Raw genomic sequence first — 18,449 nt, 5'->3', positions numbered from 1 at the left:
TGGAGAACGCAAAGAGAAGGAAGGAGAGTGGCCGTGAATTGAGATGGTCACAGTAAAACCCCAACCAGATGAACAGCAAAACATCAAAGAGCAAAAAAAAATCCACTGATAGGATGAACAAAGGAGTGCAATGTTAAAAACACAAATGTTTTTATTTTTAGCACTTTTGTCCAAAGACACTTTCTTCAGAATAAAACCATGTTTAAAAATCACTTTTATATAAAATCCAAATAAATGAACACAATTAATTAATCAATCAACCATCAATACAAACCAATTTTTGCACATAATTTAAAGTGAGAAAGCATTAAATACATTACAAAAACATTTTATGCATATAATGTCGTATAATCCCATTGGAAGAGAGAAACTGGTTTGTAATGATGGTTGATTGATTTAATCCAGGATATCTGTTAGACTGTAACTTCAACTGCCATAATGTTACCTTTTTAGCAACTGCTTTTTAAATCAACCACCCCTGTAATCTTAGCATTATCATTTTCCAAATACTGTTAAATGGACTTGGATTTTTTACATACAAAATTGGGTGAAGTCGCAACAGCCTTAAAAACATCCAGTTAAGGCTAATATCCTTGATACCACCGTCATCAACCATATTGTGTAAAATGAAACTATTACTGATTTTTTTTACTGGTATCATTAACAATTTCATCTGGCATACCTCCCAGTAAAATAGGGGGAAAACGTCTAGTCTCTTCTGTTTAATTTCTTCCGTAGTACATTTCAACAAACTCAGTTCATAGCCTTTATCCCTGAACATGTCAACAATGTCTTTAATGGCATCCAAAAATGCCCTGGTCAGTAGTAAGCCTAGAGGCTCTAATCATCTGGCCTCTAGGTATGTTTCTCTTCATGTAAACAGGGTGGGCACTTAAGGAGTGTAGATAAGTATTAGAGAAATATGGTTTCCTGTCAATTTTACTTGAAAAGCTTTTAAATCTTCATTCCAACTGATGACAACATCTACGAAAGGTGCACTAATCCTTAAACCACGCAACATGAAAGTTAGAAAATGCACACTATTGTTACTTTCTTGAATAAACTGCTGTATTTTATCAGTAGAAGCATCCGTGATAAAAAAATGATCAATGAACCTTTTGTACATTTTAATATGTGCAAAAAAATGGGATCAGTTTAAGTATTTGTGTTTCCCACCAACCCATGATAATATTAGCAAAAGAGGGTGCTACGGTAGCATCCATAGCAACACCCTTTTTTGCTGATAATACTTGCCATTAAAAGTAAAAAAAAAATGTTTTCCAGCATCATTTCTATCATTTCACAAATAGTACTGATGGTGTCTCTAGAAAAGATAATAAACTTTGTCAGAAAACAAGTCTCAAAAAATCCATACCTTCAGTAATAGGAATGAATACTTGTATATAAATACTTGACATCTAGCATAAACAGTAGGATCTGAGAAGTGCCAGTGGAAAATTGCCTCAGACACTCTAAAAATGGCAAGAATCTTTAAAATCACTGTAACTTTTGTACCAAAGGATTTAGAAAATGGTCCAAAAACAGATACATTCTGTAACCATACCAGCTGCAGAAACAATAGGTCTGAAGGGCAAAGGGAAAACCTGACTATGAAGTCTCGGTATACCAAACAGGGCTGCTACCCTCAGATTATCAACAACAAGAAATTGAAGGCATTCAGGAGAAATGGATCCATCCACTAACAAATCTAATAAAACATTATATATGTATTTATACCTGGAATGAATCTCAGCTAAAGTAACACATTTGTATTCATCCTTATTATCAAGCATTTTCTCCAATTCCTGAATGTAGTCTGTTTCTTACATAATGACCAAACCACTCTCTTTATCAGCCTTCATGTACCTTGTTAGATCTGAAACTTTATTCAGCTAATGTGTCCTTTCATATGTGATAAATCTCAGAAAAAATAGTCTGTAATACAAAACCACTTTACACATAATTTAATGCATATAATCCACAATATTTATCAGATTGTATCTTCAGTTACCATAATAAAATAAAAGTAGTTTTAATCCTGCCCTGCAGACTACCATTTCACTATTTCATGACATGTGCGAGCAAGATATTTTATGAATGGCTAATAGATAATAAGGATGAATACAAATGTGTTTAGCTGAGATTCATTCCAGGTATAAATACATATATAATGTTTTATTAGATTTGTTAGTGGATGGATCCATTTCTCCTGAATTCCAAGTCCATTAAACATTATTTGACTTTACAAGCACACCTTAGCTTGTTCTTCTGTATATGCATATGATATGTATATGTATATATATATATATATATATATATATATATATATATATATATATATATATATATATGAATGATATATATATTATATGTATATATGTATATGTATATGATATGTATATGATATGTATATATGTATATGTATATGATATGTATATGTATATGATATGTATATGATATGTATATGATATGTATATGATATGTATATGACATGTATATGACATGTATATGAATATGACATGTATATCAGCAACAGTGGTCCCTCTCCACAAAGGTGGTGCCTCAACGATTTGGCAAAACAAACAGGTTAAGAATTACAGAGGTGGTAATCTCCTGGGGGAAGAAGTTTGGACCTCTCTCATTGAAGTTGAACCCAATCTCTCATTTGACAAACATTTGACAATTATGGGCCCCCACCTAATCATGAAGGGATTCACCTAATCATGAGGGGGAGGTCATGATGATTTATTCAGGCCTCTTCACTCCCATCATTTAGTATAATGCCCATAATTTAGTATAATGCCCCTACACCTATGTACTTGAAAAGACCCCCAAAAGAGTGATAAAAGAGGAAAAAGACCTCAACCAAAACAGATGCCATGATGGAAACTGCCAAAACAGTTAAAGAAACCCTCTACTCAGTGGCTGCCCTACCAGAGGTGATCCTCTGTGATCTACGACATATAAAGCCATATCAACCTGGGAATTAATGGACATGCTGCTCTCAAAAATCAAATCCCCCCAGCAAGACACGCACTCGAGAGACTTTGAACCTCAGCACTGAAAATAAATAGGACATGCTGAGGGACAGACTTGATGATGAGATAGGGTTCTTACCCCGTCATACAAATTGTGTCGATTCAAATCTAAAAATTGGTATCGAAAAAGGCATAGAATACCAGCAAAGAAAAGGCTGAGTTTTACCGCAGTAACACCTAAACAGCCCAATAAAGTTAAGCTGAAAAGCGCAGCACACAAGCCAAATGTTCCAAGCTTTAAAACAGGATGAAGCTTCAGGCTTCAAGAACCAAAGGAGAAAGCGCCAACAAACAAGAAAGTCGCTTTATTTTTTATTTTATTTTTAGCATCAGTTTTGGATTTACTAAATTATGGCTGTGGGACTGGCGAATGTACCAGACTTTTTTTATTCCTAGACTTCAACTTCTGTGTAGACAGAGGCACAGAATACCAATTACCGAAAAAACTCATAGCAAAATTAATTTAAAATGGGTGGGTGAAAGCCAATGGGCACACCAAGGCTAATAAACTAAGGCACAACGATAGCCTAGTATGAATAACCTAACTGATATGATATGATATATGTATATGTCTATATGTATATGATATGTATATGATATATGTATATGTTATATGATATGTATATGTATATGATATGTATATGATAGGTATATGTATATGATATGTATATGTATATATGTATATGATATGTATATGATATGTATATGATATGTATATGATCTGTATATGTATATGTGTATGTATATGATATGTATATAATATGTATATGTATATGATATGTATATTATATGTATATGTATATTATATGTATATGTATATGATATGTCTATGTATATGATATGTATATGATATGTATATGATATGTATATGATATGGATATGATATGGATATTGTTTGGATATGGATATGTTATGATGTATATGATATGATGTATATACTCATTCAGTCCTGGTTCCCTGGCAGCATCAGTAAGTATCTGCCATATATTCTCTCTTACCTAATAAAGCCCTAATATTACCACCCCTAGGACTGACAGTGACTTGGTCAATTATTGCAAACTTAAATGCATGAGAATCATCTTGTTTTTCTATGTCTATATAATGCATAAGTTGTGTCCTTAGTTTTAATACTATAAAGGTGGTTATATATCCTCTTCTTAAATTGTTGTTCCATTTTACCTATATAGAAACAAGTACACAATGAACATATTGCTAAATAAATGACATACCTACTGTTGCAATTACCTTGCTGAAATGAAATATATTTTCTGTTAATATTATCTAAGATTATCCCATCTGTATCCAAAATCACACTACATTGTTTGCAACAGCCACATTTTGTAGTATGTTTACTTTGATTATTTCTTACTCCTAAAGTATGTCCAATCTCTAATTTCTTCTTTATATTAGCTCCCATTTTATGAACAAATATGGGTGCATCTCCTATAATTTTCTTTATATTTTGATCAACCACCAGTATGTTCCAATTCTTTCTCACTATGTTTTTTTATATATTTTACATTAGGGAATACTCAAGGACACAAGCTCTATTATACTGTTTGTTAGAACTTGTCTCTATTTTTACATTCTTATTTAATTCCTTTCCTAGGCAGCTCTAATATATTGCACCTTGTATATATTCTTCATCATATTCCTAGGGTGATTACTTGTGTACTCAAGATAACTATTAGAAAAAGTATTTTTTCTAAATATTCTGGACTGAAAACCATCCCTAGATTTATAAATATATGTATCTAAATAAGAAATACTATCCACATTACAAGTAAATGTATATTTTAATAGCTATCTTGAGTACACAAGTAATCACCCTAGGAATATGATGAAGAATATATACAAGGGGCAATGTATTAGGGCTGCCCGTATCTCATCTACTTATGAGAACATGATAGAAGAAATTAATTACTTTAAAACTATGTTTACGTCTAGAGGTTACCCCTTGTCTATGTTGGATGATGTTACCATCTATGTAGTAGGGGAATGGGGAAATAAATATCCCCCATTGATTGGAAAGGAATTAAATAAGAATGTAAGAAAAAGAGACTTCTTTTACTAGGGCCATGACAACTTATACACCCTTTTTCAGAGCCTATGCACTTGATGACATTTGTAAGGCTGCCACCTGGTCATCCATGCATAACTGTATCAAACATTACAAGTTTGACTGTACTTTAATGGCTAAAGCATCTTTTGATGCTACCATCCTGAATGGTCTCAAGATGCCACCCAAGGTTGCCCTCACTTGGGGCTGTGACCCATATGCTACATCAAGATTGACTAAATAACTAGGATATGAAGGTTATTTACCTACACTAATGATATATCTTTAATGTTAGAGCTTTTAACTCCAGTCCATTCCATAAGACAATACTCCCAACTTTTCCCTTCCATATTTTACAGCATGAAGGATTTTCTGGTTAGAGTTCAGTGGATCTGTGGCTGTGCAGATTAGTTATGTTTACTTAAGGCATCAAGCAACCTCTCGGGTAATGGTGGGACAGGTGTATTAGGCAAGGGAAGTCTTAAAAGGACTTGAGGCTGGATCACTGATAACAATAGTCAGATTACACAAGGGAGTAGAAGAATGTATTTATATGTTTAGTATATAGATTTAATTTAAATCCCTGTTTTATAGGCAAAATGAATGACTACTTGGAGTACTATGGAAAAATCTAATAAATGGGTCCATAAGGATGTTCCTGCACAATGATTACTCGATTACACACAAGAAAAGGAATGAGTACCTCTCAGCAATCAGATTGTGCCAGAAAGTTGGCTTGAGGGTAAGTCTCCATTACCCAAAAGTAATACATCTTGTTTTGGAGAGGTAGTGATGACATATATTACTATGAGACAGCATTATGGGATCTCAGAGAGGTTAAGTAACAGCACATGCAGGAAGAACAGGTGAAAGTGTTGTCCAAGGAAAAATAATGTATGGAGACACACTGAGGAATAGAAACAGAGTGCAACACACAAGGCAAGTGGAGTCAAAGCTATCAGCAAATGGTTAGCAAGTAACAGACCCTTTGGAATCATATAAAGACTGAGAATATCACCCTAGTAAATGACAGTACCATAACATTGTTGATCATTCACGTGTACAGGTTCGTGTACATTTGTAAGTAAATTACTTGCTCATACAAAAGAGGTACAAAGACACCTTCTAACAATGGTATCTCCTCTTACTTTCAGAGTTTTATTTATGTCTTACTTTCTTTTTTTTTGTGGATTGTAAGCTCAACCAGATATGGTTAAAGCAGCCCTGACAGTGCACTTCTGTGTGTGGTCGACTTGGGCTGTTAGAGAAGCAAAGCATAGATACGGTCATGTGGGTGATACAAGCCACCTATTTTTATATACAATGACTCACAGTTTTGGAATGTATGTGTGCTGCACCCTGAGAAGTTGATTGTTGCACTCACTCCTTAACCACAGTGCATTACAGTTAACAATTCAGGATTAGGATATTTTAAAATGGTAAGGAGTTCATATACAGATTTGGTTGGTGCATTTTCTATTTGGTTTCTGGTATTTTGTTATTTGCATTGCACCATTTTTTTGGACTTTTTTAAAATTGTAAGTGTAAAAAAAAAAAGCGTCTGGTGGGGAGGTGGAGTAATTTACAGAGGAGGATGCGTTAAACAAATAATGGAGACTTACCCTCAAGCCAACTTTCTGGCACAATCTAATTGCTGTTATAACAGCAACTAAAAATATAGGTTCTTGAAATGCTTGTACCATTACAGCTATAATAAGAAAGGTGGTTTCCGTGGACCCCAACTAAGGGGTGGGATGGGTCACATAAGTGAAAGTGATGCATAATAAGAAAGGTGGTTGCAGTGGATCCTGACTAAGGGGTGGGATGGGATGGGTCACATAAGTGAAAGTGATGCATTTGAAGCCAGTCAGGCTTCCACCCCACATCATGTACATGAGTATACGTGAAGTAGCAATACTAAAAATAGGTACTGAATAACCATGTGAAGTTACCATGAAGGGGGGGATTCCTATTTTCTGTTTAGCAATTTCCCTTTTTGTGTTAAATATGGTATATCCCAACTTGAAGTTGGGAGATGCAGACTTAACCAAATTCAAAATAAAGGGGTGCATACAACACACTTGCTCAAGTGGTTGGCATGAAAAGTTAGGACAGCAAAGCACAGATACATGAGCAGAGAGGAGATGAAAGCTGCCATTCCATATACGAATGACTACTGGGTTTTGAATATGATTTACATTCTTTTATACTACCTCCTTTGAAGTGGATTGTGGCTATCTTTTTACTGATGAGGAGATAACTATTCAGTAGTTTAATAGGATATGTTGGGGAGATGGGGCAATTTATAGAAAAGCATGGATTGGAAGCAGTAAATAAAACAGATGTGGGCCTCTTTACAAACGTACTCTGAAGGGGAACATGAGCTAACTAAATTGAACATTCTGTTACAACTACAATGACAAGATTTTCGTGGATTGTTGCCAAAAGGTAGAACAGGACATGCAATAACTGTAAAGTGATGCATATGGAGTTTGTTATACCACTAGCCCACTTCATATCAGTGAATAGTTGCTAAGTATCACCAGTATGAACAGAAACTGAATAAACATGAGAGGTTAGCTTGCATTTTAAAAGGAGGATACATTTATTTTTGTTGTGATTTTCTTTGCTGCTTTACAATTCCTTTATTGCTGGAAATAGGGTGAATCCAAAGTTGAAGTTGTGAAAAGCAGAGTGTATAAATGTAATGCTTAGCAAATGAAGAGAACTAGGAGAGGGGAAGTGGTCTGGGAGGTAGAAGGGGGTCAGAAAAGAAGAGATGAGCCGACAACAGTACTGAATGGACATACAATCACATGAGAGGGGAGAAGCAAGTTAAACTATAGGAAAGAATAACAGTTTTAGCCAGCAGGGTCAGAACAGGCTCCCTGTAAACACAATATAGTGACATACAGCCTAAGCTCTAATTAAGAAGGAAGTGTTGTGTCTAATAACATGGATCATAAGTGTAATATGTTATTCATATCATAGAGAGTAAGCAGAAGTTTCTACAGTGTCAGAAATTATGGGATAAATAAATATAATAATAAATAGTTCAAAATAGCATGTATCTAAACAATTAATAAGAAACACACAAAGGCCAAGCTAATGCATTCTCTCACAAAAGCTTCCTGAGGCTTTAGCAAACCTCATAAAAATGTCAACCACATGACCGATGACATCATCAAACAATATTCAAATATTTCAGTACTCAATTCAATGTCTTCGAACACCTTCCTTTAAAACTGATTTCAAAGACAAAACATCATTAAGTTTGGTGTATTTGAAATACTCTAATTCAGAAATTTCAATCCATCATACTCAGTTTTATTAATAATATGATCACCTCTTGGATTAATAAATATAAATTCTAGCATTTGAAACTTAAAACCATGTTTTGAACTTTTCCCATTATATGTCGTAGTGGCACATTTTATATATTTTTTAAATACCACATATATTCATAAAGCACCCTCCTTCAACTGGCAGTTAGTCTTGGCTACGTAACAGGTATCACATATCTGGCGCTCAGCTTAATAAACTATATGTTCAGTTGTATAGCTGGCATATTGTGGAAAGATGACCTTGTCATCCATTTTTTTACAAAAATAAAAATCATTCTTCTTTATAAAACCACACATTGAGCAGTCACCACAGGGACGGGTTCCTTTCTTTATAGTAGGTATTCCATTACTTGATTCTACAGAACAGTCTCCTTTTTAAGATCAGTACTATCTATAAAAGTAAGCAGTGGCAATTCACCTACTATTCCTGTTAATTTTGTATCAGCAGTAAAGATGCTCCAATTTTTCATAATAACTTGTCAAATAAAACATACATCCTTCATACAAAATATTGGAAAGTATAACATATTTGTTGTTACTATTTCTGTCTGTCTTATTAAGAGTTGAGTGAAAATATGGATTAGCATGATTGAAACATTCATTCTTGATACAAATCAGTCTGTTTTTATCATAACCTTTGGCCAAGAAATCAGTGCGGTGTTCACTCAAAACCTTTTCTAAGTCATCTTCAAGACTCAGTCTAGATGCCAATATCAGCTGCTCTTTGGCTTTATTTAAAAAAAAAAAAAAAAAAAAATATATATATATATATATATATATATATACCATGTGCATAATAGTAAAATATAAATAATATTTTTCTTAACTTTTGTAATAAAGTTTAGTATATACAGAACTGGCTGATGTACATGCCTGCACATTTAGAAATTCTACTGCCGTATCTGAATGGGAATGTTTCACTTCAAACCTTAACAAATATGTTGTTGACTTAACAAAGCCACAAAAGTCAGCCAAATTAAAATGCCTCTCCACAAAAAAAAAAAACAATAGTGTGCATATTATAGAATATTACATGTATCACATCCCAAAGGGGATAACAACATTTTTTCTTTTCTGTTCCTTGAGAACCATATTTTGAGAAGATTTAGCACATGATGTTCCCATAACAACAGCTGTCTTTTGAATAGAATACTTATCGGCGGTAGCGTTGTTGCCTCACAGTTAGATGTTGCCTGTTCGATTTTTAGTTAGAGCGTCTTCTATGTGGCGACATGCGTGAATGGGCGTTCCTTCGTTGAAGGTTGTGCGTTAGGCCCAGCAAGCCAGCACGTAAAAATCTACTGCCAATCATTAGCGGACCGGAGTTCCGCTGTGGCGACCCCTAACCAGGAAAAGCCGAAAGACACAACAACTTATCGATAACATGAAATAGATTATTTTCTAATCATAAGTCTGTCAAAAGGCATATACAATCAATCTTAGAGTTGCCAGTGTGTATTAACACGCAAATAACTTATAAGTAAGCCAATGCCTTCTCTATATGGAATAATCCTTGACTTGGTTCTTAACATACCATTCATAGGTTCATAGGTTCATACTAGGCTATCTGCCCTAGGGCATTTATAAGCCTAGCCAGAATGTGTTTGGCTTTTGCCACCCATTTTAAATGAATTTTGCTATGCCCTTTTTCAAGGTTAGTATACTCTGCCTCTGTCTAACAGTGACAACACAGAAGTGATACCCGGGGTAAACCTACAATCTCCCATCCACTCATCAAGATTCCTCTTGAAGAGAGTCAATGAGGGACTCTGCCTAACCTGGACTGGGATTTTATTCCAGAGTGAAGGGAGCCTCTGGGTTATGAATCTGTCCCTCCAGCATGTCCTATTTATTTCAGTGCTGAGGTTCAAGTCTCTTGAGCGCGTAGCTCGATGGGATTTGGATTTTCTGAGGTGCAGCATGTCCATTAATTCTGGGTTGGACATGGCTTTATACGTCAGGCACAGATCGCCTCTGAGCAGGCGGTATGCCACTAAGTAGAGCTGGTGTTTCTTTAACCGGGCAGCATATGGCATCTGTTTGAGCCCTTTGATCCTCTTGGTGAGGTACTTTTGGGGTCTTTCCAATTGCTGCAGGTGTCTGGTAAGGTACATCCCAAAAGAAGCATTGTACTCAATTATGGGCCTGATGAGGGATGAGTAAAGAGGCACAATGACCTCCCCTGATCTAGATGTGAATCCCTTCATGATTAGGTGGGCTATATAAAATGTTTTTCTAACTACTTTGGCCACGTGGTTGTCAAATGAGAGATTGCTATCAACTTGGGTACCCAGATCCCTAATTACTTCTTCCGTACTTAATGGATTACCACCTATGTGGTAATTTGTGGGCACTTTGTTTTTGCCAAAGGGGATGACTATACACTTTTTGGCATTTAGCTTGAGGCCATGGCTCTGGCACCAGTTGTCTGTTTCTATGAGGCCCTTTTGTAGGATGCTTGTGTTGGCTGGAGAGTCGATTATGGTGCCCAGTTTGCAGTCATCTGCAAACTTGGTCAGCCACAGTCCTTCCATGTTAGCCTGTACCTCCGAGAAATATATACCGAACAAGGGAGGTCCCAGGACTGAGCCTTGTGGGACGCCACTTGTAACTGGTTTGGAATCTGACATGGCTCCAGCAATTCTAACCATGTGGGTTCTGTCCTTGAGCCAGTTTGCAACCCATCTAGTGACATAGGGGTTTATATTTAAGTTGGTGAGCTTATCTATAATGTCCGAGTGGGGTATTGTATCGAAGGCTTTTGCAAGGTCCAGGTAGGCTGTGTGGACCACCTTCCCCTCGTCAATGGCCTTGGTGACTGTTTCAAAGAAATCGACCAGGTTTAAGAGGCAGGATCTGCGCTTAACAAAGCCGAACTGGGTAGGATCCAGTGTCTGTAGGTCCCCAATATATTTATTTATGAGGTCCATGATGATCCTTTCCATAGCTTTGCAGACCAAGCTAGTCAGGCTTATGGGGCAATAGTTTCCAGGATCCGTTGAGGCACCACCTTTGTGGAGAGGGACCACTGTTGCTGTACGCCACTCTTTGGGTACATATCCTGTAGTAAGGCTGAGATTGAACAGTAGTTTTATGTTTGGGTTTAGTTCTTCTTGGAGTTCATGTAGGACGCAGCCCGAGACACCTTCTGGTCCCATTGATGCTGTCTTTTTTGCTTTGGAGAGGGCGGCTCTTGCCTGAGCATCTGAGATGTCAGGGGGGGCAGCACTCTGCTGGGATAGATATTTGCCCTTTTGGTGGGGAAGGGGGGGAGAAGTTAGCGCTGAACCTGTCAGCTAGGATGTTGGCAATGTCTGTGGGTTCGGTGTATTTTTTGTCATTTTGGACTAATTCTGTGCATTTCTGGGAATTCCCACCCAGGTTCCTAACATAACTAAAGAAAGCCTTGTGATTATCCTTAGTGTCCTGTGCAGTTTTTCTCTTGAAGCTGGCCTTAGACGATTTTATGAGTGCCCGTAGTTTTTTGCTAATACTGATCAGAGATGCCTTCCCTTTTTGGGATTTTGCTCTATCATGTAGTAGCTTCCTCCTTCTATTGTATAGTTTGTTTATGGCTGGGGTCCACCAGACAGGACGCCTAACCTTGGAGGATTGGGTCTTGGTTTTATTTGGGGCTACATGATCCATGCATTCCTGAAGGTGTTCATAGAATGCATTTATAAAGGATTCTGCAGTCTGGGCCATATTTTCCACAGGCCCGGGGGCTTTGAAGGATTCCACCTTGGTTTTGAGGAGTATGAAATTTGCTTTAGAGAAGTTTTTCACTGTGGTTTTCTGGGCAGGGGCTGGGGTCGGGATGTGAATATCCAGTGAGATTAGTTTATGGTCTGATCTTACCAGTGAGGGATACACTTCTGGTCTGGAGCATAGAGTACCCATGTTGGTGATGATCAGGTCCAGTATGTTTTCCCCTCTAGTGGGAGTGGCAACAAGTTGTTCCATAGCATTTGAGTTTATAAATTCTAGGAACCTTTGGGCTAGGGTGTTGGAGCTAGAGTAATGCTCCCAGTCTATGTTAGGGTAGTTGAAGTTGTCCAATATAATGGTATTTGGAGAGACCTTCATATTTTCCAGTGTTCTCAGGAAGGCCGAGTGGGGTTCCTGGGTTTGGGAGGGTGGTCTGTAGCAGGCTATAAACTGGAAGGCAGTTTTACCCACTGTTAGTTGCACATGGATAGTCTCTGATGCTTCGTGCTGTGCCACCAACCTGGAGGTGTGGGTATCTTTGACGAATATTGATACTCCCCCTCCTTTTGTGGTTCGGTTCAAGTTTTGGGGCCAAAAAGCATGGTATGAGGTATAACCTGCAGAGCTAGGGTGCTTTCGGGAGCCTTGAACCAGGTTTCTGTTACTGCACAGATATCAATGTTCTCCATGCTAAGGAGAGTTTTGAGTGCATGCATCTTGAGGTTTAGACTTCTGGCATTGAGTAGCATTACTCTTAGTTTCTTATCCCTTGTGATACCTATGGAGGTGGGTTTGTCTTTTGAGCCTTGCCTAAAAAAGGCACTATGGGGGTGGCAAGAGCCTTTGCCAATATCTGAAAGCCCAGGGGTGACAGGTGCAAGCTGTCCCTAGCGAAGCATCGTGGCTTGTCGAGCATATCATCCCAAGCTGACAGGCAATGGATCCCCTTTGCATGACACCAATACTTAAGCCAATTGTTGAAATTGATCATCTTGTCTTCATATTGTAGCATCATTCTTGGTGAGGGTAAGATGCTACTCAAGGTCAGGGTCATACCGGCCTGGGCTACATGCTCAGAGAGCTCCTCTATGTCTCTTTTCATGTAGTCCAGGGAGGTACATCTCAGGTCATTCACACCAGCATGGACGATGACTGAGTCATATTTGTACTTACCTTGGAGTGACCCGAGTGCTTCTGTTATGTGGCGGATCCAACAGGCAGCTCACCGTGACCTTCTCCTTGTTCAGCCTGGTGAGTGGAACGTCAGTGTGCCTGATGATAGTCACCTATTACAAGTGTATCAGGTGTGTTTAGCCTTAAGGGCTGTGACTGTTCGGCACACTGGCTTTGTGAGCTATGTGTTGCACGTGTTTTGTTTTGGGGTAGCGGTTGCTTGGGTCTGCTTTGAAGGTCTCTGCTGCTTAGGCAGATTTTTATTTAGAGCCTCCAAGTATGTTTTTGTGTGTTTATGTGTTTGGTTTGCTGTCGTGGTAGGTCTGAGTAAGACTGGAATTGTAGTGAGTGTGGTTTCCTTCTCCTCCTGACTGGTTACGCCAGTACTGAGTTGAGAGAGCTTATCCTCCAGTTTGGCTATATGGTTGCATCTCTCACATGTGTTGGAATTTGTTGGGAGGAGGAGAGGGTTGTCTGTGTACATGAGGCAGTTATAACATTGCCTCAAGATTCCCAGATTCATCAGCTGGACCAGAGAGGAGATTGACAACTGACCTTTGGACATGCTAGAATAGTATTGGGAATTCCTTTATAATTGAAAAAATAGGGCCAATGGGGAACAAAGTACTTAAGGGGAGTTTGTGAGGGTGTAGTGCTTTTAATTTTTTAGTGCTGACTTATATAATTGCTTTAGTGAGCAAGTGCCAGGCTTTAGAGTGGGAATAGGGTGTTTATTATGAGAACTAGATCAGTTCTAAGGGAAAAAGTGAAGAGCAGACTTTGTGAAGCCGAGAATGGTTTAAACCCAATGATGCTGCACTATGCGCAAAATCGCACAAAGCCGCGCTAAGAGGGTTTTATACAGGGGGACTTGAAAGAGCTAGAAATTGGCCCAAAACGGCCAATAGACTACCAGATTCTTGTGCTGGGAACACTCCTCCAGGGATAGATAGCTGCTCTAAGCTCCCCACTGCCACTGGTGAACAAAGAAGCCTCCCTTTATCCAAGAAAGGAAATGGGCAACACAGGAACTTTCCAAAAGTCCAGAATACAGCAAAGCCTGTATTTGGACTACTCTAGGTCAGGAAAGATGGGAAACAAGGATATTTTTTTTTCTTTTTTGCAATAAACGGCAGGAAATTGCAATAAATATGTAACACAGGCTAGCACACTTGAGTGTGTAGCCTCAACAGGTAAATACAACAAACAGGGCAAACTTTAAAAGTGCAGATGCAAAAACAACTTTAAACAGTTTAAAACAGTTCAAGAAGCAGAAATACTTGCAGTTTAGCTAGATCGGACAGTCGCCCAGGTAGTAGCAGGAAAAGAACACTTTTATCACTTTAGCAGTCGCTCTTTTAGCCTCTCTGCTGCTAGTACCACTCTGCAGGACCACAAGGAGCTTGGCTGAGTAGTAACAAGCACAAAAACCACGCCAAAGTGGGTTTTATACAGGGGGATTTGAAAGAGCTAGAAATTGGCCCAAAACGGCCAATAGACTACCAGATTCTTGTGCTGGGAACACTCCTCCAGTGATAGATAGGCTGCTCTAAGCTCCCCACTGCCACTGGTGAACAAAGAAGCCTCCCTTTATCCAAGAAAGGAAATGGGCAACACAGGAACTTTCCAAAAGTCCAGAATACAGCAAAGCCTGTATTTGGACTACTCTAGGTCAGGAAAGATGGGAAACAAGGATAATTTTTTTTTTTGCAACAAACAGCAGGAAAGTGCAATAAATATGTAACACAGGCTAGCACACTTGAGTGTGTAGCCTCAACAGGTAAATGCAACAAACAGGGCAAACTTTAAAAGTGCAGATGCAAAAACAACTTTAAACAGTTATGAAGCAGAAATACTTGCAGTTTAGCTAGATCGGACAGTCACCCAGGTAGTAGCAGGAAAAAAAAACACTTATCAGCTTAGCAGTCACTCTTTTAGCCTTTCTGCTGCTAGCACCACTCTGTAGGACCACAAGGAGCTTGGCTGAGTAGTAAGCGCAAAAACCGCGCTTACAAAGTAGCGGGTTTTATACAGGGGGACTTGAAAGAGCTAGAAATTGACCCAAAACGGCCAATAGACTACCAGATTCTTGTGCTGGGAACACTCCTCCAGGGATAGATAGGCTGCTCTAAGCTCCCCACTGCCACTGATGAACAAAGAAGTCTCCCTTTATCCAAGAAAGGAAATGGGCAACACAGGAACTTTCCAAAAGTCCAGAATACAGCAAAGCCTGTATTTGGACTACTCTAGGTCAGGAAAGATGGGAAACAAGGATAATTTTTTTTTTCTTTTTTGCAACAAACAGCAGAAAAATGCAGTAATTATGTAACACAGGCTAGCGCACTTGAGTGTGTAGCCTCAACAGGTAAATGCAACAAACAGGACAAACTTTAAATTACAAGCGCAAAAGCGCGCTAAGGCTGGCTTTAAAGCAGGGGGTTAGAAAGAGATAGGAAATGGCCCGAAAACAGCCAATAAGCTACAGGTCACTGGGCTGGAACCACTCCTCAAGGGACAGATAGGCTGCTCAGAGCTCCCCACTCTCACTGGTGAACAAAGAAGTTTCCCCCTATCCAAATAAGGATATGGGCAACACAGGAACTGTGACACAGCCCAGAGATCAACAATACCTGAAGACTGGACTATTCTAGTTCAGTAAAGGTGGGAAACAAGGATTTTTTTTACAAAGTAGCAGAAATTAGGTACAGAAACACAGTAAATGCTTTCATTTGGCTAGCACACTTGAGTGTGTAGCCTACCAGTTAAACTAAGCAAAAACAAACTTAAGGAGGTTCAGGCAAAAAAAAAATTTTTTTTTCTTTTTTTTTTTTTTTTATTCACAAAAACTTCTATCAACATGCTCATTATCACAAAAGCATGGACTGCTTTGTAGCAATATTACTTGTAAGTAATGTCTCCTACTATACAGAGAGTGGCTCAGTCACTCATCCCCTGCCAGACACGACTGGACCCGGTGGAGGCCACTCCATATTGTTATGCATGTTGGGAAGGACATAAATACTCAGACTACTCATTTTGTAAACCCTAGACATATTTCACTCATATAAATACAAATTAAAGTTTAACAAAAACTTTATAATCTCATATTTAAATACTGGCTTGTAAATATCTTAGCAGAAAACATTTCAAAAATGATTAAGATGTATCAAACATTACAATGACTCTACCATTATCTACTTGCTTTATCGTTAGGTCTTATGTTTTTGTAAACTTTTAACAGTGTTATACTGTAATGAAGTGAAATTAAAATCTTCAAGCTCTTACATTTCTTATCAGTGTGTTTAGCACAGAAGTAACTCCTTATCTGTGGCTCACAAATCTCTGAAAACATGCTTCAGTCAATGTAGAATGCATCAGCATAGATACAAATGCCAGATTCAGGAAAGCCTACATGGCTTGCTGCTATCAAAATTGTGCAGTGCTGTATTTAATAAATGGCTCTACATGAAGTACAGAGCCTCATATCCAAAGTAAACAAAGTATGCTAATTACAGCATAAGCAACTGAATTACTTGCTAATTAACCAATGCAAGATGGCGGACCTATTCGCCAGGCTATAAAGCAGTCATGTACACATATGTAGCCTTTTGGCCTGTATACCAAAACCTATAGGAATAAGGCCACAATAACTCTGAAGAAGGAAGTCTGTGCTGCTGCTGATAGATATCAGGCAAGGAAAAGAAGGGTATTTAGACTGTGTTTAATTTATCATGGGCTGAATGATACTGAAATTGTAGAAAGAGACAGGGTGGATAAAGGAACACTCCAGTACCTCTGCGACCTCTCATGTCCCCACCTGAGACCAAGGGCAAATAGAGGACAATCAAAACCTGTGGAAACTAAGTATATGTAGCATTAAGGATATTGGCTACTGGAACATTCCAGAAACCCACAGGGGATATACTAGGGGTGTCACAGGCATCAGCCAGTCACTACATCTACTGTCCCTGTTCCCCAGAGGACAGAGCTAGAACAATGCAGGCATTTTATTCTGTAGCACACTTCCCTGAAGTCCAGGGGGCAGTCGACTGCACTCACATTGAAATAACACACCATATGCGGAACAGTGGAAGGATATATTATTATACATATTCATTTTATTTATTTTTTTTCTTCTTTTCTAGTATTTGTTGTAATGTTAGCTTTCTTAACATATATTACTTTTCATGTTAATTTTCTTGCATTGATGTAATGTGGAGCTTTTCTTCCCGGACGTCCAGTGAAAAAGGGCTCTTGCCCATTCGGAGTATCCTGGTTAACAAATGTCACAAATGCCAAATAAATAAATAGATAAATATAAAAAGAAAGGGGTTCCACTATATCAACCGCCAAGTTATTTATACTACTAGAGGAATCATCCTCAATGTGTGTGCTGGCAACCCAGGCAGTTACCATGATTTCCACATGTAGCACATCTCACAGCTTTACAACATGTTCTCTAGGGGTGATGTTCCCCAAGACCAATTAGTGGGGATACAGGGTACACACTGGAGGAGTTAGAAGGAAAACTCCTAGCTGCTGAGGTAGATAGCAGACGTAGGCATGAACAATATGGCCTCACCCTGGCCAAGAGGCAACAAATAGCACACACTCACCACCTAAGGGATACACCTTGCAACCTACACACATACATATGTTAAAATTGATGCCAGACAATGATCACAGTCCTTACTTCCCCATGTAATGGCTGTGTACTGATAGCATCAGGCAGAGTCAATCTTTAGGAAAAGTACGTATTTGAACTCGCTACTGCATTTTTCTAGCACACACCCAGTCAGACAAAAGAAAGCAATGGTTAAGGGGCAGTTTGTGCGTGCAGCCGTATGGTATCTGGTATTGATGAATTTTTAGATGAATGTGACAACTTGAAAACTATGTTTCAAAAAAGAGGCTATCCTTGTAAGTTTGTTAGTGATATAATGATTGAGGTGGTTAACAAGAGACAGCATGGGTTTTATGTACCTTTACTTTTTTGTAATATGACTGACAGTGGTCCTTCCACCAATAATCCAGAAACTGACAATGTTGCAAGTAAGAATGATTATAAGACTTCTTTCATCACTGTATTCACTCAAGATAGTTACATAGTAAGAAACATCTTAACAA

Source organism: Protopterus annectens, chromosome 2.part1 (genome assembly GCF_019279795.1).
Source record: "Protopterus annectens isolate FY-2018-M chromosome 2.part1, PAN1.0, whole genome shotgun sequence".
NCBI classification, from domain to species: Eukaryota; Metazoa; Chordata; order Ceratodontiformes; family Protopteridae; genus Protopterus; species Protopterus annectens.
Note: the sequence above shows the minus strand (reverse complement) of the source record.